This window comes from Pinus tabuliformis, chromosome 2_1 (genome assembly GCF_031772625.1).
Source record: "Pinus tabuliformis cultivar Carrire ecotype Pingquan chromosome 2_1, CPIR1, whole genome shotgun sequence".
Lineage (NCBI taxonomy): Eukaryota > Viridiplantae > Streptophyta > Pinopsida > Pinales > Pinaceae > Pinus > Pinus tabuliformis.
The window spans coordinates 552280737-552304950 of record NC_142299.1 but is presented as its reverse complement, the minus strand read 5'-3'; the positions used below and the strand labels follow the sequence as shown (position 1 = coordinate 552304950).

The 24214-nt window shown below is 37.3% G+C and overlaps 1 pseudogene; it reads left to right on the top strand.

Annotated features, from left to right (window-relative positions):
* Positions 1-729: 729 nt before the first annotated feature.
* LOC149201560 (protein CDI pseudogene) lies at positions 730-13606 on the top strand (annotated as a pseudogene).
* Positions 13607-24214: the final 10608 nt, after the last annotated feature.

Genomic DNA, 24214 nt, shown 5'->3' with positions numbered 1-24214 from the left:
CTATTTATGAGGAGTTAGACCAAACAATGGTGTGTGAGACAGAGGAGTTGATGCCTAGTGTTCACAGTGTGATGTGCCATATTTTTCAGACATCCAAGGAGATAATAAGGCATATTTACTAGAAGACCATGCCGCAAATGATTTAATAAGACAAAGTCATGTTGGTAGACTACCTGGTAGCGGCCCTCGCAAGTGAAGTAGTGCTTGACGAATTCTGCAACTTTTGGCCAAGGCGGTGGTAATGACCGAAGCGTAATACCCCTGCCTTTTGCTTCCACCTGCTCCCCAGGTAGCAGGAAATCTTGCTGCGCATTGAGGATAAGATGCTTCCTGCTAAATCAGTGAATGTCATTGGTTGGAAGCCCCAAAACTTGTGCTATGTCTTCTTCTGTTACTGGGATTCTAACCCCTTGGACAGTAGAATACCCCTCCCTCAAGTTGCATGCAAATTCGAGAACTTGCTGTAAATCAAATTCCGGAAGTCTTCTAAAACAGTCCACCCATCCTGCCTGAAGGAAGATTTGGTATGCGTCTAGGTAAAGTTCCAGTAACACCGTCGATCCCAGTTCATGTCTAACATCATCTCCACCCACGGTTACTATTTTAGGCAGAATACAGAGTGCAGAGCCGAGTTGTCGAAGTCGAAAACAGAGTAGAACGTTGCAAAATGAAATTATGACGTGGTCAGGCATAAGCGAGGTGGATTAGACACAACCGGGAGGAATAGGGATGGCAGTGATAGGCGTGTCCTGTAATGATTACGATATTTCGGTAATCCCCCTCAACTGCGGCTGAATAATATGGTTGGCAATACGATGCTTTTAGCGGTCATGTCAACTATCTCCTCATTAACTACAATTTAATATTCACACATAACATGCATACCTTTACAATTACCTTTGGTTGTTGCACCGAAAAGTGTTACCTCGTCCTTAATAGGTTAATGATCATTATAAAAAAAGGGTTTGTAAAGTATGAGGGTTTTTATCCACGAGGTTTTTATTATTCACGAGAGGCAGTAGTGAAGGGGTATTATTAACAGGATAAATGGCTGATTCCTTTGAATAAAGAATGATATATTCCTTTTTGAAATAATAGTTCATTCTCGTGAGTAGAAATGGGGATATTTAGGAAAAATAGAAAAGATTGGTGTTTAAGCAGTGGGATTTTGTGTTTCGACACTGGAAAGTAGTGTTTCAGCAATGAAAAATGGCGTATCGGCAACGGGAAATGGTGTATAAGTGACGAGAAATGGTGTATCAGTAATGGAAAATGGTGTATCAGCATCGGAAAATGGTGTATCGGCAACGGGAAATGGTATATCAGCATCGGGAAATGGATTATGATCTGGAATGACAATCCTTTTCCAATCTGTAGATTAATTCTTCCTATATTGGAATCTTTCTTTTTCAGCCACCATCCAAAGTTAAGTCCTGCAAAATAATTAATTGTAACATGGCAACCCTTGACAGGGATTATTAGTTAAGAAATCTAATCTAGAAATAAATACATAGACAGGAAATTAAGTGCATTGAGGGATAGTAGGTTCCCCCAAAAAGGTATAGTGTATGTCTGTCATGCAAGTAGCTTTGAAAGCCTCTTTAGAAATAGGCCGTTGATACAAACAGAGTTGATACCCATTCACTAATAATGGTGTTCTACTATCATCAATCGTTTGGAGTCTGACTGTTCCATTTGGAAAAACAGCATCTACTTCATAAGGTCCTAGACACCTTGTTCTTAATTTCCCCTGAAAATTTTCAAAACGGGAGTCATACAGTAAGGCCTAATTACCTTTTTGGAACTGCTTGTGCTTAATAGTTTTGTCATGCCACCTTGTTCTTTGTTGTTTTATCATGGTTGTTTGATGGATGGCATCCAACCTCTTTTCATCCAATTCCTGAAGCTGCTGCAACCTAGCTGTCTGTGCATCAGTCAAATCAAGGTTAACAGCTAAAGCAGTCCTTAAGGTTTTGATTTCAAATTCCACAGGAAAAACAACATTTTTACCATAAACTAATTCATAAGGTGAAAAACCCGTAGTGTTCCTCCAAGTAGTTCTGTAAGCCCATAATGCTTCAGGAAACCTTTGAAACCAGTCCCTTCTATTCTCCTTGACTGTCTTTGTTAAAATGGCTTCTATGACTTTATTTGTACTTTTCACTTGCCCATTTGCCTGGGGGTGATAAGGTGTAGTCATTTTATGCTTAATGTAATATTTCTGGAGTGTATCTTTGAAGCCATGAGAATTAAAAGGAGGTCCTCCATCTGTGACTAGTTCTCTAGGCAAACCAAACCTAACAAAGATTTCTTCAAATAGAAAAGTTAACACTGATTCTTCATTAGCTTTGATGAGTGCCTTAGCTTCTACCCACTTAGTCATATAATCTGTGCAAACCAGTATATAAACTCTTTGATTGGATGGAGGGTTGATGGGACCTATAAAATCTAGTGCCCATCTTTCAAAAGGTTCAAGTATTACCTGGGGGTTAAGTGGCATTTCATCCCTATGATTAGGCTGGCCCATTCTCTGACAGCTATCACAGGCTCTAACATATTTCTTTGCATCCTTGAAAAGTGAGGGCCAATAGTAACCCATTCTGAGAACTTTGTGTGTTGTTCTTTTATCTGCAAAATGCCCTCCACAAGGGCCATCGTGGCAAGCCTTCAATATATCATAAACTTCATCTTCTCTGATGCATCTTCGAATTTCCTGGTCGAGTCCTGTGTGAAAGAGACACCCACTTATCCAGCTGTACCTAGCACTTTGCTGAACGATCTTTCTTTTTTCTCTGTGCGATAGGTGTGATGGTAGTTTCCTTGCAACTAAGTAATTGGTAATGTCTACATACCAAGGTGAGTGAGCAGATACTGCAAATAAATATTCATCAGGAAAAGAATCATCTACTAGAATATTTTCATGAGTTTTTAACCGAGAAAGAAAATCAGAAACTACATTTTCTTTACCTGGTCGATCTACAATTGTAATATAAAATTCTTGTAATAATAATAACCATCTGGTAACTCGAGCATTTGTAACTGATTTGTTCATTAAATATTTAATGGTCGAGTGATCAATATGCACAAAAGTAGTGTAACCAGTAATATAATGTCAAAACTTATTAATAGCATAAATAACTGCTAAGAATTCTTTCTCGGTGACTGTATAATTAAGTTCAGCAGGGGTCATATTTTTACTAATAAAATAGATAGCATAGGGAAGATTGTTTTCTTCTTGACCCAAGACAGCTCCAATTGCAGTATCTGAAGCATCAGAGGATATATGAAAGGGGAGTGCCCAGTCAGGTCCTCTTAAAATGGGAGCTATAGACAGTTGATGTTTAAGTTCATTAAATGTTTTTTGACAACCATCAGTCCACTTAAATTCAGCATTTTTCATAAGTAACACAAACAAAGGAGAAGCTATTTTAGAAAAATCCTTGATAAATCTTCTATAATATCCAGCATGTCCTAAAAAGCTTCTTACATCAGTTTGTTTTTTCGGGATAGGCAAAGTCTGAATTACTTGTACCTTAGCTGGATCAACCTGAATTCCTAGGAATGAAATGAAGTGTCCCAAAACAATACCTTGATTCATCATCATATGACATTTTTCAGTACTTAAGGCAAGATGTGCTTCTATACACCGTTTAAGTACTTTTTCAAGGTTTTGTAAAGCATCTTCAAAAGTCACACCATAAGGAGTAAAGTCATCCATAAATATTTCTAAGGAATCATTAAGCATATCAGAAAAAATTCCTATCACCGCTCTTTGAAATGTTGCTGGGGCATTACATAGTCCAAATGGAAGAACTTTATAGGCAAAAGTCCCCCATGGACTAGTAAAAGTGGTCTTGTCCTGATCTTGGGGTGCAATCTTGATCTGATTATAACCACTAAATCCATCCAAAAAGGAAAAGAATCTCTTACTTGCCAAATTATCTAGTACCTGATCAATAAATGGTAAGGGAAAATGATCTTTCTGAGTAGCCTTATTCAGAGCTCTATAATCCACACACACTCTCCATTTCCCATTTTTCTTAGGTACTATTACTAATGGTGAAACCCATTCACTATCAGATATAGGATATATAAATCCTGCATTCAACAGTTTTTGAAGCTCTTCTTTCACAATTTCCCTTAAATTAGGATTCATTCGTCGTTGGGGTTGGCAGACTGGGCGGGATCCTTATTTAATATAAATTCGGTGAGTACATAATTCAGAAGAAATTCCCTTCATATCTGTGTAATCCCATGCGAATGCTTACTTATTCTCGTGGAGTAACTTCATTAACTGTTGTGTTTCAGCATCTGTTAGGTTAGTGTTTATTTTTAATGTTTTACCAGGCTCGATCTCGACTGCTATACTTTTGGAGGGGGTGTCAGCTAATGTCTGAGATAAGTCTTCAGTTTTAAGATTCTGCTGTGATTCAAATTCCAAGATTGAAGTCAAGTGATCATGTCTTTCAGAGTTAACCGAAGAAGGTTCAGAAATAAATCTACTAATTAATTCATCTTCGGTTGAATCTTTAAAAGTTAGGCTTGTCCAACAGTCAAAATGGGTTGAGTCTCATCATCCTCATAATCTAACCACACAGAATTATCATCGTTAATCATAGGTGTGGCATGAGGGTACAGAGTAAGCTGTTTGGTTTCACATCCATTAGAAATTGTCATTGAACCTAACATACAGCTAATGAAGGCATTTGCTGTAGCCAGCCAAGGTCTCCCTAGAATCAATGGATGACCCCCCAACTTATTTTTGGTCTGTAACACCACAAAATTAGCTGGGTAGTTCCAAGATTCGACTGAAATTATCAGGTCTTCAATGACTCCTTCAGGTTTGATTGTGGAGTGGTCAGCCAGCTCTAGAATGGTTGGGGTTTCCCTAATAAAAATTTTTAACTGCAGTAACTGTGTTGTTTCAAGTGTCATGATGTTTATTGCAGCACCCAGATCTACTAGAACTCTAGAAACAAAGGTTTTACCAACCTGAATTGTGACTGTAGGGTGACCAGGATCACCATATTTCACAGGGGGATTTTTTTTCTGGCATTAGAGCAGCTAGATCACCCATCACATGAACTGTGAGGGGGTCTTTAGCTTTTCTCCCAGGTTTCTTAATACAAATATCTCTAACAGTTCTAGCATAAATCAGTACATCTCTTAGTGCTTGTAAGAATGGAATTTTAACATATAAATTCTGCAGCTCTCCTAACAGATTAAAAGCAGGTGGCTCAAGTGTTTTGGTAAGAGCCAAACGTTCAGGAAATGGTGGCTCTGCTGCTTCAGCAGTCTTTTTAGAGGATGTTTCAACTGTTTCAGCATTGTTATTAGAGGATGATCCAACTGTTTCAGCATTAGATGACTTTTCTTTTCTGATTTCTTCTTTATCAGAATCGGAAACATCAATAATGGGTTCAAGTATTCTTCCAGAGCGTAAATGAATGTCATTACATTGCATAGGGGAAACCAGTTGGTTTTGAACATCAATTACTTGTAGAGCTTTATTATTATTCGGGTTGGGGTTAGGTTGTACAGGCAGCTGGGGTCTTATTGTCTAATTATTAGGTGGGGCATTTGATGGTAAGGAGAGAGATTGTTGATACTGAGGTAATTGGTTTGGAAATGGGATCTATGGAGCTGTCCAATTCGGGTTCCATTGATTAAAATATGTTTGTTGTAGAGCCCAGGGATTCCACATCGTAGGATCAACAAAAGGAGGGTTTGGTTGCTGCATGGGTTGAAAATTCATTTGATTAAGATGTGGGTACTGCATTTGATAGAAGGGTGGGTAATTTCTTTGAAAAGGAGGATGATTATTCCAACGATTAAATGACATGTTAGAATTCGTACCTGGTCCTCGTGGTTGCCATTGTCTTCTCTGTGTTAGGAGGTACACTGCTTCAGCTTCTTCTTCAGTTGGCTGCAGTGCTGCTTTTATTCTCGGCAAAGAAGGGCATTATTGAGTCTCATGGTCTTTTTCACAGATAGTGCAGATTGGTACCTTGTCCAGGGGGCATTCCCTTAGTGGGTGTTTTTCCCTACATTTAGAGCAAAAAATAGCCAGAGCTGCTTCTGCTTCTGCCTGCTTCTTTTCAACCTGCAAGGTATCAATTCGTGAAGCAAAAGAGCTTAACATTTTAGTTTTAAATTCTTCAAGTAAGTTACCTATTTCGGCCCGTGTTGCTCCTCCACTTGCTGATTTCTGGACTCTTGAGTATGTACTATCTTTGCTTTTTGGTCTGCTTGCTGCTCCTCTCGAACATCTTTTACAGAGATTGATAATCTCATCATAGGATTCCTTAGATATGTCCCCTTTTCCAAGCATATTCAACATATCTAAACAATCATCTCATACCCCTCTTAGCAATATTGACTTGAGAATATCCTTACTCATATCAGGATGATCAGATCGATGTAAGTTATATTGTAGCCTTTCCACGAAGTCCTCCAAACTTTTGTCCTCCTTCTGAGTCATCTTGAATAATTCCTCCTTCCTTCCTCTTGTTCGACAATAATCTTGGTATTTAGCCAAAAATTTCTCCTTCATCTGGTCCCATGTTGTAATCACATGAGCTCCCAAGCTCATGAACCATCTTAATGCGTTCCCTTTTAATGTAGCTGGAAACAATTTTAATTTCTGAGCAGAATTAACATAGTCATAGCTTCTACACAGTATATCAAATTCAAAAAGAAATTCATCAGGATCTTCTGTGGATAACCCATGGAAATTGGGTAATGCTGAAAGTGGGATATTCTTCATAGGAGTTGCTCCTCTGGGGAGATCTCCAATGGGGAATTCCAGGGTGGAGAGAGAATTTTCTCCCCTTCCCTCTATTCTGCGACCTCCACCAAAAAGTCCTTCATTGTTATCCTCCATTGGTTGTTTTCCTGATGCGCTTGCCCGGTCTTCGGAATTTTCTGTTGGGATTTCAATGTCCTACACTGGTTCCTCCACCGTAGCTTCCTCTATTGGTTCTTCTACTGGTCGTTCGTCTTCTTCCACCAGTTCCTTAGTATATTCTAATGGTTCTATAACCCTCTCTGGCCCCACTACTTCCTCTGTCTGAAAATCTGTCTGGGAAGAGTGTTGGGTCTGTGGCATCCAAGAGCCTTAACCTCTGGGATGTCTCAGCTTTTGAAATAATATCGTCAATAAAAGTTTTTCTTCCTCCTCCTTTGCCTTTGCCGCCTGAATGGCTAACCTTCTTGCGTCCTCACATGCATCCTACATTTCTAAAGAAAAATGTTAATACCCTTAAAATCTTTAGTCGCCTTCCCCGACAACGGCGCCAAAATGTTGGTCACTTTAATTGTTTAATAATAAAACAGTCGAGTGCCACATTAATTATCAACCCGGGAAAGTCTGATTATTCCAAAGGTGACTACGTATTGTATGTACTCAATCTTAATGGTATTAAAAGTTGTAGTATAAACAGTCTACTATCTTATGAAATCCCTACTCTGTGTTACAGCAGTTACAGTAGTTACAACCTATTGCAGAAAATGAAGTAAGAACAAATAACTTAAAGGAAACAAGTCTGCAAAAGGAAGTGATGGTTGTCCTGCAACAAAGGATCAGGACCCTATCCTCAGATTAAGGACTTTCAGCACCTGCCTCTGTTTTCCAGTTCACACATACACTCTGTAAATCCTAATCACCGGTGAGGCACTCATATGCAACATCAATCAGCTAAAAGGAAAACAGAGTTTCAGCAAAAGTAAATATCATTAGAAGCAGTAACTGTAATATAAACAGAAATCACACACACACCACACAACAGAAAGAAGATGGATGAATCTTGTGATGAAGGTGGGCCCTGTCCTTCTCATAAGATTCCCTAGAACACAGGAATTAAAATAGAATACTCAGAACAGAATTGTATTCATCTGCCGATAAACCATATTACAAAAAGAAATTCAGTTTCATCCCTTCACTACAAGTTCTGTGTTACAATATGTTTCCCCTCTTTTCCTCTTATGTAGATGTCTCCTCTTTATAGAGGAGACATCTATTACAACAGATTTTCATACATTCAGATTCAACCCTTTTGTACCAAAAATAAGAAAGTCAGTTCTTGATAAAAAAAATATTGTTACAGCCATGAGGATCATGATCATTACGACCAATATAGTAATCGGTCAGACTCTTTTGTCGATGTAGATTTGTTACGCAAATCCCAACTGTTCCTCAAAGTGCGCATGTTGTTCGTGCTGTTTCAGCTCCGAGGTTCATGCTGTTCTTGTTGTTTCAGCTTCACAGTTTGCGCTGTTTCCGCTGTTTCAGCAACGGAAAAATGTGATCCTGCCAGTTAGGCAGTTTTAGAAATTAGTCAACACTTTAATCAACTTCAAGGAATAATTATAAAGATAGCATGATTACGTGTTGAATAATTAAACATGTAGTAATGAGGAAAGTTATTCTGTACCTTTTGGAGTGATTAAGCCAAAACACTAGCAAAGGCTTTCACTTAAGAGTTGAAGAGGGTAATACAATGGCAAAATATTCAGTCAAAAATAGACAAAATGGGAACCTAACAATCATTTATGCATGGATAAGTGATGGTTATGAATATGAGTTGTATTAAAAATATGATATTGGACACGATCATAACTCCATAGACCACACTATGAAATTTCCTGACACTTGAACCAACAACTCTTGTTCAACCATGACATACCCCTCTCTAGTTGCTTCTACAAAAAAAATTAGCCAATGCTTCCTCGGAAGTTTCATCATCTTCATATCGAGTTACAAAAACTATGGTTTGGCCATGGAATACCCCTCTACAGTTTCTTCTACAATAGAATATGTATCCTCGTAACTAGCCCTCACTCGTGAGATCGTAATAGGTTTATCATGTTTTCTGACAAATAAAATACTCGAGATAGTGATGGGGAAGTAAGGTCCTATATCATATAGGTGAGTGCATACAGTCAAGAAAGAATCTTCTTGCCCCTTATTTTTATATTGTTCATCTTGTTTGGGGCTATCTAGGTAAAAGGTTTCAAGTACGGAAGAAGCCTTTCACCGTAGTAAGTAGAGGTCAAGATAAGGCTCAACAAAGTTCTTTTTCCTATGAATATTCTTTTGTTTCTTATTCCTTTGTGCCTTGCACGAAAACTCACGTCAATTAAAAGATTAGCCAACACGAAAATAAACATGAAAACTAGATAGTGGCTATGGCACTATAATGGTGTGTACATTTTATGTCATTTCTCATATTGTTATTAAGGAGTTTTCAATTTTTTCTTGCTGAAGGAGGTCTATTACTACTTAGAGGTTAACATAAAAGCCTAGAAATCAAATTATTATCTCTTAGGTCAATTTCTAGACCTTTCAAACCAATAAGCAAGTCTTTTTGTCAGTTAGGTAGGCTAGGGGTATAAAGAGGGAGAAACTTTCTACTCTCTAAGTCACCTTATTAACAAGTGAGTAAGGCATGAGTTAGTGAGTTTTGGGAAAGCGAGATAAGATGAGTGCCTAAGTGTGTGTGCATAAGTCATTACAGACTTTGCAAGGAATACTAACCCCACTAATGGTGTAGGATATAGCTCACCTTAGCATGCTTTCCTACTCCACCCTTTGAGTAATGGGAAAAATGGTACGATATCCAACGAAATATAAATGTTTTACACTAGAAAGATTTTTTTGGCTATAAATTTACCTACGCTTTGGAATGATATGATGCAACTATGCCATACATTCCACTAACCAATGGATTTGAACAAGGATTCAAATAAATGAAGTTTCACTTAGTTATTTGTTTGCTCCAATATAGTCTCCTTCCTCCTTTGAAGATGATGTCATTGTATTACTTGCCTCTGTTTAAGCTAAATGGTATAGTTCATCCCCAACTTCATCATCATGATAGGTGATACTAGTACTTGCCACTAATGGAAGGGAAAGGGTATGGATATTCCCCAATGTAGCTCACCTTAGGCTTGCTTGATCCCCTCTTAGAGTCCACAACACATGGAAGCAAAGGAAACACATGTAAGAATAAGGCACACAAAAGGAAAAGAAAAACGCATAATTTTCATATTGCATCAAATTTGGAAATTACCTTACAATGCAATAGGCTTTGATTTTTGTTTTTTACCTCCATCACTCATTGCAATCACTACCTCTATGGTTTTTGTAGCAAGCCTCATGTGTAAGCTTTGAATTCAAGCCAGAAGCCAATAGAGCCCTTACGACAAAGGGACCAGTGACATATTGAGTGTTATAGCCAGTATTAATCTTTGTGACAAGCCTCACGTATAATATTTAATTTTGAGCAAGGAGTCACTAAAGACTCTACAAAAAAGGGAGCGATGATAGATCCAGTGTTATCACCATTATTGATCTGTGTAGAGGTAGTGACGGGTGGGCAGAGGTGGTGAACTAAAAACATGTCATTGGGGAGTGATTTGGTAACCAAACCTTCTGCACCTGGACCATTTGGACTTGGGACTAGATTTTTTGCTGCAAGAGCAATTGCTACATACACCCTGACTTCTACTAGTGTACGCGACAATGACTTTTGCATGGTGGTGTAGGCTACAGTGGAGAAACTTCAAAATATTTTTAAACGTATAATATAGGCATTAAAAATCAAATATTAAATACCAGTGAAGTAATGGTAGCATTATTTCACTTGGAAAGAATTTAAATTAAATATATGCTTTGATCTTAGTTGTTGAGTATTTATATGTTGTGTTTTTTAGGCAACCTCATCTCAAGGAGAGCCTTGGCACATCACTTATAAATTTAGAGAATTGACGAAATATCAAAAGATTACAAGTTATATATAACATGGTATATTTGGAGAGCCAAATTCAATTTATTTATTAAATTAAAATAAAAGTCATGTTGCAACATTTTTTTAATGTTTCTAAATAACTCGTACATTTAGATAAAGATGTCATTTTATCCCCAAAGTTATAATAATAATGTTTATAAATTGAAAAGTGCTTTTATACCTATTTAATTCAAAATTATTTATTTATAAATATATTAAACCCTTATATAAAAATTATCTTAAATAATAAATATTTAACATAAATGAGATGAGACTTACCTTGCTTAACTAGGACAGTGGTAATCCAAACCACACCCAAATCATAAAATAATATAAACACAAATAAATATATTTTTATTAGCCTTTGCATAGTTAGATAATTACATTACTAGATTTCGGAAAAATTAAAAATGCTAAATCAACATATTTTTAGTAATATGCACTTTAACATGACACAACACTACATACCATTACAAAATTTATAAAATATTTTGATTTTGAAATGAATTAATAAACTACACTATCATTATAAAATTTAAAAACCAAAAATTAATAATTTATATGAATTTTATAAAAACTCTAAATTGAGTTTTTTAAATTTTATTAAAATTAAATTAAATTTCACATTTTAAATTATTGAATTAATATAATTTAAAAAAATTGTATTTTATAAAGTATAGTTTTGTTTTAAAAATATTTCGTAAATGATGCATGGCTTTATAATATTAATTTCAGTAACATTGGCATTTAAAACTAACCCGACTTTGATAAGTAACATATAATGGATGGGTGTTCTTAGCAATATATTTAGCGCTGATATGACACCAACGATAAGAAATATTCGGACATGACAAATCTTTGGTTGGCAACCATTTCGACAAAAAGGCGATACCTCTTCTCAATAATGCGGATCTATCGCCTTGGGAAGAAGAGGTGAATGTAAAAGGTTGGTTAAAAATAAATTCCAATGAAAAACTAATTACAAAATATAAATTTCTTCCCACCCTGACTTAAAATAATAAAAATATCATCAATTTTTATATAAGGTTAACAACAAAAGTCCAAATATGTATTATGAATTAGAAAACAATTATTATTTCGTGCTGTGCAGCAGGGTATTAACATATTTAAAATAAATTGATGTTGACATTATATTTAAGTTTACCAAAAATTAAACTAGAAAGTAGTTTAATTTATTTTTAAAATAATTTAATTTTAGTTTTTCCTGTATTTTGATTGGTTAAATCAATTTAGGTATTGTTGTGTAATAATGTTGGTGTACCAGCCATTGTCACTTTAAATGTTGAATATTGGTACGGTAGTTTTAATGTTAATGATGGTCGTTTCTTTCCACTTTACTGTTGGCGAAACATTATATTTTTACGCCATAAGGCGTTTCCCTCTGAAATAAACTCCTCCAAATGCTTTTCTGTCCTAATCATAGCCGTTAGATATTTTGTTAGACAATTGAACAAAAATCAGCGGTCTAATCTGTCTAATTTAATAAAAAATGTTTTAAAACATTAAAAAACGTTATTAGCCTGCAGCTGTTTGTGCTTTTGCAAGGCATTTGATTCGTTTAACGCTTGGACCACCAATTTGGTTAACGGCGAGCGGGTTGAGAGGTTATCAGTGCCAAGGTTCGATCCCCCTCGCACTCAATTCCTCCGCAGAGATTTTTCAGTAGCGGAAATGGGCATTCACATTCGAATGCATATAGGAATTCTAGAGACATGCTAGTATCGGGACTGGGACTGGGACTGGGCATCGGGCTGGCATTCGCAGTATCTCCCCCAAGTTTGGCCGAGTCTCCAGAACCGAAGCTGAAGATGTAGGAGGACCAGAAGTCGTGAGATCCAGTCTCACCACAGCCTCGAGCAGGCATCATGGGAGGACCTGTTATTACCAAGAGTGGAAAAGTGCTTCCAAAGCTCAAGAGATTTGTGGGTTACGATCCCCGTGAGGATCTTTCCTACGAGGTATGCAGGCATTCGATACTGAAACATGCCACATTTCCAGTTGAAGTAATCCCCATCAAACAAGCAGATCTCCGCAAGGATGGGCTTTACCGGCGCACAAGGGATCCCACTGAGAGCACCCAGTTCTCCTTTTCCAGGTTCTTGACTCCTTTCCTAGCTGGGTTCGAGGGTTGGGCTATGTTGGTAGACTATGATTTTCTCTATACTGTTGACGTTAGGGAATTAGCTGAGCTCATTGATGATAAGTATGCTATAATGTGTGTCAAACACGATTACAAGCCTAAGAGTGCTACAAAAATGAATGGGGTTGTGCAGACTACTTAACCTAGAAAGAACTGGTCATCTATGGTTTTGTATAATTGCGGGCACCCCAAGAACAGAGTTTTGACACCCTCTGTTGTGAATTCCCAATCTGGGGCATTTTTGCATAGATTCACTTGGCTTGATGACAATGATATTGGACCCATTCCCTACACATGGAATTTCCTTGTTGGTCACAATGAGATTGATGACAAGGAACTTCCCAAAGCTATACATTATACAATGGGAGGCCCTTGGTTCGAGGCCTGGAAATATTGCCAATTCGCAGATCTGTGGCTTCAGGAAGTGGATGAGTATAAGAGGTCCCAGATGATACAGAAGGTGATTCAAGATGAGCTCATAAGGCTGTTGGATACAAGAATGAATGAAAGAGCAGGAGAGCTTGAAACCAGAGTAGGTGAGTTGGAAGGCAAGGTTAGAGAGATCTCTGATCTGCAGAAATTGCTGTTGTTTTATTTGCAAGAGAGGTTTCTAACAGAGGGAGGGAATGGTGTGAAAGAACCTCCTTTTGATGCCTAGTTGAACAAGGGATTGCGGAGCAGAAAGGAATTTCTTTGGAATACCCTGCCGGATCTTGTGAGAGTGCAAAATAGGAATATGTTTTGGAGGTACTGTGCAGGATATAGCCTAATTATTTTTATTCAATTCTATTTTTATCTCTAAATATTAGAGAGAAATTTTAGTTTTCTGCATAAACTTTGAACTGGAAGTTAACTTATTTCTTAATATACTATTCGCCCGTGGTATAGTCAAATCACCTTTACTTTATAGCAACTAAGAAATATCTACATTCTTCATTCTCATCCTTTTTCCTGAAAGAATGGTATGAAGGGTTTGTACCCTATTTGGACAATAATGTCATTGTGACAAAAATTTTTCTCCAATGTAGTTATCTTAGACATTGCAATTTCATGGAATATGCTTCATCATATCAATTGGTGTAATTGTATATGGATGGTTATTTTAGGTTATTCACCTATGGTATGGTCAAATATGCCTTTAATTTAGCTACATTCTTCAATATCATCCTTTTTCTTGAAAGAATTGTGTGAAGGGGTTGAACTCTATTTGGACAAAAATGTTATTGTGGCATTTTCTTTCTATCTTAAATGCAGTTATCTCAAACATTGCGATTTCATGGAATATACTTCATCACATCGATTGGTATAATTTTATTAATTCTATTTATTAGCTATCTTGATTGAAATGTATGGATGGTTGTTTTCGGCCAGGTTCAAACATCACTATGTTGTTGGGGTTGCCATTTTGGTGTATTTAGTGACTATTTTGATGTGTTTATGTTGAAAATTTATAACCTTCATAAGCATTTTTAAGTTCATTGTTATTCAATAAGTAGTGTACTTTGTGAAAGACAATGGAGATCAGTCGATCTTCTCATTTTCTGTGAACAATACTAGAGTGCTCAAGCTAGTGTGTACAAAGCATATCACAGCAAGATATATTCATATTTTGCATGTGCGAAGTATGAATTATGCTCACATATGGAATTTTTAACAGTGTTCTTCTATGAGAAAAGTATGCCTTTATGTTTTGATGCAGACACCTCCAATCTGCACAACACTCTGGTCCTCAGGTTTCCACAGCGGTAGACTTACACCACCCATTTAAACCTAACATAAATGTCAAAGAACGCTTCCCGTGATCTGAAAAGGGGTTAGTAACTATAATAGAGAATAGGCTGTGCAAGCTTTAGCAGAGGGATCAAATGAAGATTTCCAATCTCAAAAACTGCAAACAAGTTTACAGCAGAAGAGATTTAGCGAAGAATTACATGATGCTCTGTTCCTACAAACAATTGCGGTATTTATGAATGCAAACCACTAAAATATTCAGGTTGGGGATGAATAATCTACAGGGGAAGTTTTGACACTTTATATTGTTCACAAAGTCTTGATTTTATGTTTATATTTTGTTATTGCTAAGAATGAATGCAACAAACTTTCATCTCTGTTTCTACTGATATTGGGTGGCCCATGAGGCAAGGGCATAAATTGTGGTGCATTGTTTCTCTACTTCTACTTCTTTTTTTCTGTATTTGCCTGTTTGTTATAGCAAATGTGCATTCATTTCATTGCATAGAGCATTTTGCAAAGTAAGATTCACATAAGATATCTAAGGATGAATTGAAAATAACCTACACAAGGAGGATAAATGTGGTAGTGTCATGGATTGCATAATAACATATGGCATACAGGTTTGATGGTAACTCACTATTTCTACCTTTGACAATTGACTTTGAAAAGATGCCCATCCTATATGTAAGAAATTTTTGTTTTAAAGATTTTTTGAATTGATAACTTGGGATCTTGAAGTCAAGACTTTTTACTAAATGTCTTTTCTGGATACCTTAGAGATGTAACTATTGTTGTACTTAGCTATTGTCTAACAATTATAACAGTTAGTGAATTCCATATTGTAGGACATATGTTGGAAAGTCAATTTTTCGTTGTTCCTAGAGTTTTAGAGTTGATCTTCCTGTATTATTATAAAACCCTGGCCATTGACAATGATTTCTAAATTATAGTTTTGCAAATGGACATCGCTCCCAGAGTAAAAATATTCAATGTTCAGGAAGAAAGAGTACCGGGTGTTGTGGGGTGAAGTTTGGGGGTGGGTCTTCGGATCAAAACATCTCTTCTTGTACATCGCATGGTAAATCATGCTCAACTTCTCTGTAGTGAACCATTTTGTAGGAACATGTTCCATTCTTATTTAATTGGAGCTCTTCTTCATTCGAAGACTCTTCTGCCCAAACAATTGTAGGTTCTGCAACTAGCTATTTGAGATAGTCGACATAAATTTAGATTGTTGCACCTAGATATGAATCCATTCATCTCATCAATTAAGCGGATTGCTTTTGTGAAAATGTGTTTCCTTATTGGTTTGGGATATTTGATTTTTGCCATTTTCCCTGAGAGAAGTGAGGTGCACTCTACAGGCAGGGGTGCAGAGGACATTGTATGTGTGTCTCAAACATTGCGATTCCATGGAATATACTTCATCACATCGATTGGTATAATTGTATTAATTGTATTTATTAGCTATCTTGATTGCAATGTATGAATGGTTGTTTTCGGCCAGGCTCAAACATCTCTGTGTTGTTGGGGTTGCCATTGTGGTGTATTTAGTGACTATTTTGATGTGTTCATGTTGAAAATTTATAACCTTCATAAGCATTTTTAAGTTCACTGTTATTCAATAAGTAGTGTATTTTGTGAAAGACAATGGAGATCAGTGGATCTTCTCATTTGTTGTGAACAATACTAGAGTGCTCATGCTAGTGTGTACAAAGCATATCACAGCAAGATATATTCATATTTTGCATGTGCGAAGTATGCATTATGCTCACATATGGAATTTTTAACAGTGTTCTTCTACGAGAAAAGTATGCCTTTATGTTTTGATGCAAAGACCTCCAATCTACACAGCACTCTGGTCCTCAGGTTTCCACAGGGGTAGACTTATACCACTCATTTAAACCTAACATAAATGTCAAAGAACGCTTCCCGTGATCTGAAAAGTGGTTAGTAACTATAATAGAGAATAGGTTGTGCAAGCTTTAGCAGAGGGATTAAATGAATATTTCCAATCTCAAAACCTGCAAACAAGTTTACAGCAGAAGAGATTTAGTGAAGAATTACGTGATGCACTGTTCCTGCAAACAATTGCGGTATTTATGAATGCAAACCACTAAAATATTCAGGTTGGGGATGAATAATCTACAGGGGAAGTTTGGACACTTTAGATTGTTCACAAAGTCTTGATTTCATGTTTATATGTTGTGATTGCTAAGAACGAATGCAGCAAACTTTCATCTCTATTTCTACTGATATTGGGTGGCCCATGAGGCAAGGGCATAAATTGTGGTGCATTGTATCTCTACTTCTACTTCTTTTTTTTTCTATATTTGCCTATTTGTTATAGCAAATGTGCATTCATTTCATTGCATAGAGCATTTTGCAAAGTGAGATTCACATAAGATATCTAAGGATGAATTGAAAATAACCTATACGAGGAGGATAAATGTGGTAGTGTCATGGATTGCATAATAACATATGGCATACAGGTTTGATGGTAACTCACTATTTCTACCTTTGACAATGGACTTTGAAAAGATGCCCATCCTATATGTAAGAAATTTTTGTTTTAAAGATTTTTTGAATTGCTAACTCGGGATCTTGAAGTCAAGACTTTTTACTAAATGTCTTTTCTGGATACCTTAGAGATGTAACTATTGTTGTACTTAGCTATTGTCTAACAATTATAACAGTTAGTGAATTCCATATTGGAGGACATGTTGGAAATTCAATTTTTCGTTGTTTCTAGAATTTTAGAGTTGACCTTTCCTGTATTATTATAAAACCCTGGCTATTGACAGTGATTTCTAAATTATAGTTTTGCAAATTGACATCGCTCCCAGAGTAAAAATATTCAATGTTCAGGAAGAAAGAGTACGGGGTATTGTGGGGTGAAGTTTGGGGGTGGGTCTTCAGATCAAAACATCTCTTCTTGTACATCGCATGGTAAATCATGCTCAACTTCTCTGTAGTGAACCATTTTGTAGGAACATGGTCCATTCTTATTTAATTGGAGCTCTTCTTCATTCGAAGACTCTTCTGCCCAAACAATTGTAGGTTCTGCAACTAGCTATTTGAGATAGTCGACATAAATTTAGATTGTTGCACCTAGATATGAATCCATTCATCTCATCAATTAAGCGGATTGCTTTTGTGAAAATGTGTTTCCTTATTGGTTTGGGATATTTGATTTTTGCCATTTGCCCTGAGAGAAGTGAGGTGCACTCTACAGCCAGGGGTGCAGAGGACATTGTATGTGTGTCTCAAACATTGCGATTTCATGGAATATACTTCATCACATCGATTGGTATAATTGTATTAATTCTATTTATTAGCTATCTTGATTGCAATGTATGGATGGTTGTTTTCGGCCAGGCTCAAACATCTCTGTGTTGTTGGGGTTGCCATTGTGGTGTATTTAGTGACTATTTTGATGTGTTTATGTTGAAAATTTATAACCTTCATAAGCATTTTTAAGTTCACTGTTATTCAATAAGTAGTGTATTTTGTGAAAGACAATGGAGATCAGTGGATCTTCTCATTTGCTGTGAACAATACTAGAGTGCTCAAGCTAGTGTGTACAAAGCATATCACAGCAAGATATATTCATATTTTGCATGTGCGAAGTATGCATTATGCTCACATATGGAATTTTTAACAGTGTTCTTCTACGAGAAAAGTATGCCTTTATGTTTTGATGCAGACACCTCCAATCTACACAGCACTCTGGTCCTCAGGTTTCCATAGGGGTAGACTTACACCACCCATTTAAACCTAACATAAATGTCAAAGAACGCTTCCCGTGATCTGAAAAGGGGTTAGTAACTATAATAGAGAATAGGTTGTGCAAGCTTTAGTAGAGGGATCAAATAAATATTTCCAATCCCAAAACCTGCAAACAAGTTTACAACAGAAGAGATTTAGCGAAGAATTACGTGAAGCTCTGTTCCTGCAAACAATTGCGGTATTTATGAATGCAAACCACTAAAATATTCAGGTTGGGGATGAATAATCTACAAGGGAAGTTTGGACACTTTAGATTGTTCACAAAGTCTTGATTTTATGTTTATATTTTGTGATTGCTAAGAACGAATGCAGGGATGATGCGATGCATTGCTAAAATTTCTTGTTTCATAAGTTGGTCGACTCCATCGCATTTTTCATCTAGTGCACAAACCAATGGTCCCTGGTCAGCGTAAAAAGTCTCCACACACAGGATAGACTCACTCGATGTCCTGCCAAAATCTCACAGAATTTCCCCACAAATTCACACAACTCTGGGATTTTAATGATATATATATATATATATATATATATATATATATGTAATAAAGTTATAATTTTTTTTTTGTAAGTCAAGTATTTTCTATTTATGAACGACAATCAGGAATCAAATATTCAAATCTGATTTGGAACGAGAGATGGCCATCGTCGAGGGTTTCTCCTGCGCTGTTAATGAAATCACAGACACTGCGGTCGTTGGAGGCGGCGCTGCAGGGCTGGTCACAGCCACTGCCCTCCACAGGACCGGCCTCAAGAGCGTGGAGCTGGAGCGCCCTGACTCCATTCGAGGTGCCGGCACGGGTTCTGCTATGCGGCTAAACGCCTGGAAAATATTCGACGGTCCTGGCACAACGTATACCCTTCGCCCAAATCATCATTTGCTTGATGAGCCAAACGCATCAGAGACGGATCTGGAAGTGAAGCTCGCGAAGAAGCACGAGATCAGAGATCTGAACACAATAATCGTTTTTGGGTTCAGAACCCAATTCGAAGGCGGCAAATCGCCAGGGCTTGGATTGATCGTTCACGCCAACATTGTTCTTTCTCTCAGGACCTTTGCATGCAAAGATGGGGGACTGCATGATGCAGATCTGCCCCATCACATAATTGCATGGCCCAATCTCTGCAGATCTGGGCCGGATCTACTCGAACTGAGCCCCAAATATTACAGATCCAGGCCAGATCTAACTTTTTGGAGCAAGCTTCAAGAACCCAGGCAGCAGATCGGCGGGAATGGGCATCGATTGAGCAGAGGGCACGCAGCAGATCGACCCAATAGGAGGCAAGATCTGGAAGAATGCACACACCTGGACCATCTGGCAACCAGCAAAGACACCGGTTCAGACAGAGCTCAGCCAAAATGCAGACATCAGGTAACTAAAAATCGATTTCAGATCTTTATTAAAACCCCTGAGATGAAATCTCTCTTAGTATGGGTAAGTGCAGATAGCTCTGTTTCGCAGCTAAAGCAGCAAATTTGTGCATCCACTGGCTATCCTGGCCAGACCCAACACTTAGTCAGTGGCAGGTGGTCCCTCCAGGACAACAGAACCCTGGGAAGTTACGAGATTAGTCTAGGAGAAACCATTGTTTTGAATCTCAGGCTGAGAGGAGGGGCCCCATCTCAGGGACAGCCAAGCAGTTCAGGAGGGGACAAGGGGAAAACAGCACCCCAGCACAAACCTAAGGGAGCGTCATCCTACAAAAACATTCTCCAAGGCAACAGAGAATCAGGATCCTCCCCAGATCAAGGTGGATATACACCCCGGCCTTATATAGTTGACCAGCTAGGACAAACTCCAGCCTTTAATATTGAGGCCACAGGGCTTGACGATTATGTTAAGTCTTATGAAACACAAGCTCTAATATGCCGTTTCAACAGCTTCTGGCCAAAACCAATGGACCTATTTCATTGGATCTTTACCAATTGGACCATGGAATGCGACATTCATCTATGTTCCAAAGGGTTTTTCATAGTCAGATTTACATCTAAGGAGGTAAGAGATACTATCATCAGTGCTGGGCCCTGGTTCTGGGGAACTGCGGGGCTGTTCATGACCCCATGGTTCAAAGATTTTGACCCAAACAAAATGACTGTATCAAAAGTGCCGGTTTGGGTACGCCTACATAACCTTCCCCTTCATTTTTGGAGTGAAAGAGTTTTGGAAGGAATCGGGAACAGCATAGGGAAATACATCAAAACAGATCTAGAAAGGATTGACGAAAGGATTTTCACTTTCGCACGCATCTGTGTGGAAGTAGATCTAAGTAAAGGGCTGCCAGATAACATAAGGCTGATCTACAAACAACAAGATTGGCTGCAAGTACTAGACTATGAAAATACCGCCTTCAGATGTAGGATGTGCAGACAAACAGGACACTTGCAAAGCACATGTCCAGAAGCCAAGAAAGTTAACAGTAAAAGAAAGCAGAAAGGGAAGCAGAGGAAAGGATGGAAATTCACCCCCCTTAACTCAGAGGATGAAGAATCAGAAGCAGAAGAAGACGATACCCCCACGGAGAATGCTGAGGTACCCCGAGCAACGGGAACCCAGAAGGAAAATACATCAGAAAACAAGACACCTCAGTCCTATCCAAATCAGGCAGAGAAGACAATCGAAGATCAGAGCATGGGAGGGATTAAACGACTTCACCAATCAGATACTTCAGATTCAGACAAGGAACTAGGCCCGCAGAGAGTAGAAACACAGTTAGTCATAGCCTCGATCGAGCCTACTCAAGGAGAGTGGCGCAAGGTCGAAAAGAAAAAGGGAAGGAAAACCTGAAGTCCAAATTCAGTTTTCCTTGCTTTTTCCCTTCTCCCCTCTTCTTCTCTTTCTTTTTTCTTTTTTTTCATTTTTGCACGCTAGTTGTGTATTATTGTGAAGAGTGCGAAAGCACTTGAGCCCAATGGGCAGCTTATGGAAATGCTTAATGCATCTGCAATTGTAACTTTTCATTTTTTAATAAAAGGTTACAGATTTTTCCACTGGAAAAAAAAACTCTGGGATTTTAATGGCATCAAATAAAATTCATCTCACTTTCTTACATATGAGTATGCCAACTTATCACTGATCGATGTTCAATGCATAGATCAGTGGGTTCAACACTGTGACATGAATATCGGCCCGCATGTAGCTCAGATCTCTACTATTCAAGTTCCAAAAAACAATCCTTCACAACTCCTTCAAATTGTTGTCCTCGCTATCAGCTCCACAATGTCGTCTTCACAACTTCTTGTATGAAACCTTAACCACTTCACACCAATAAATCAAGCTCATAACATGGCTCCTTTTTGCTTACAGCCTTCACGAAGAGATCCAGGGTGATTGTCGTCTTTGTAACATTGCCTTACCAGTTTCATTGACTTCAACGCATCGTTGAACAACCCGAAGGAGATACATAGATTGCCACACCACGATCGTCTCTTCGGCTCTAATAATCAAACAATGCCAACTCGGCTCTTCACTCTTCGACACGTCTTATCGATATGTGCCTCTCAACTAGTCTCCACGATCTACATGTCTCCTCTACGCACACGGTGGTTGCCACATACCCAACCCTCAGTTAAGCTCTGATACCAATTTGAAAATTGGAAAACAAAAAAACTTATGAATGAATCATGTAGCTCTAGGTGAGACAAGTTGCACCTGGAGGCTACAATACAACGTTGTCACTTCATTAACCACAACAATCAAAATTACACATATTTATGCAATTATGTTATGTTTAGAGAGATCAGAACTAACTCCAAGAAAATAGGATCTAGAACCTAAATATAAACACAATAAAAAACCAGATAACAAATACTTTCTCCATTATTTCCAAGTCTTAGACATGAACAATATGAGTAATGCACTTATCAAGTGTATATGGTAATTGTAATTTTGTTATGTCTTTTAATGAAATTACGATTTTTCCTGTGGAAAACAAAAATAAATGAATGAAAAGAAAAATAATTAATATGAGGGAAGAAAAGATGTTGGAAACAAAACATCAATAAAGAAGAAGAGTAAGAGAATTTTTTTTAATAAACTGGCACAACCACATAAAATATTTACTCTCATTTTATAATGGAGATTCTTGATATGTAAATAGGCTTTGTTCCAAAACCATGGGTTATCAATATCACGTGTTAAATAAACCATAACTCACTTCATATGACACTTGTTCATATGATTTTATTTAATTAATCAATTAAAAAAAAGACATAACTATTGTGGAGATACTTGTTCATATGCTTTTTTTTAATTAATCAAATTATTTAAAAAACACACATACACACACAAAAACAAAAAACGAAAAAAACAAAACATAACATAACGATTATGAAGATAAATTTAGACCTTTGATTTGTGTACACTACCACTTGTTCATGTGATTTTTTTAATTAATTAATTTACTTAAAAAAAAAACAAAAACAAAACAAAACATAACCATTGTGAAGATAAATTTCGACCTTTAATTTATGTACACTGCTATAAATATTGTATATTATTTAGTGAAGATTAAATTCTTACCAACTATATAATGACTATTAATAATTAAATTAAAATTCTAAAAACTTTATTTCAAGATAAAATATTTCTCAAAAATAAAAAAATAAATTACTTATTAAAAAATTAAAATAAAATAAAATTAATTATTAAAGTTTAGATCCAGAAAACGAAGAGAAAATAAAAATAATAAAGTTGAGAAAGGACGGGGAAGGGGCAGCAACAAGAGACAGAGAGAGATTAAAACGTTCTACTACTGCTATCCGTGTAGACTGCAAAAATTCAACAAAACGTCTTACAGCTTTGTGTTCTTCAATTTTAATTAGACTGCAAAGCAACTTTCCGACCTGCCGGATTCGAACCAACGACCTAAGAATGACAATCAGGATCATGTTCTACTGCTATCCGTGTTTTTTATTTTTCAATTTTCCGACCTACCGGATTCGAACCAGCGACCTGTCATCGACAGTCAGGATCCTCTTCTACTGCTATCCGTGTTCTTCATGTTTCAATTTTCCGAGCTGCCGGATTCCAACCAGCGACCTGAGGATAACAGTCAGGATCCTGTTCTACTGCTATCCGTGTTCTTCATTTTTATTTTTCAATTTTCCAACCTGCCGGATTCGAACCGACGACCTAAGGATGACAGTCAGGATCCTGTTCTACTGCCATCCGTGTTCTTCATTTTTCAATTAGACTGCAAAATTCATGTCTTACTGCTATCCGTGTTCTTCATTTTTCAATTTTCCGACCTGCGGGATTCGAACCAGCGACCTGAGGATGACAAGCAGGATCCTGTTCTACTGCTCTCCGTGTTCTTCATTTTTAATTTTCAATTCTCCGACCTGCCGGATTCGAACCAGCGACCTAAGGATGACAGTCAGGATCCTGTTCTACTGCTATCCGTGTTCTTTATTTTTCAATTAGACTGCAAAATTCATTGTTCTTTCATTTTTCAATTAGACTGCAAAATTCATGTATTACTGCAAAAGACATTTTTAATTAGACTGCCAAATTAAAAGCTCCAACTTGCCGGATTCGAACCAGCGACCTAAGGATGACAGTTAGGATGACCAGTGGAGAATGTGATTCCAACGTTCACGATCATCTTTTGTATAGAATTCCTAATTATTGTGAATTGCAAGTGTTTTCCAGATAGGAATAGCTTGTAAAAAATAAAATTCCATCACACAGTCAAGGAAACTCATCTGGTAGTGGTCCACAATACCTTCACAAAGGCCCAGGTACTT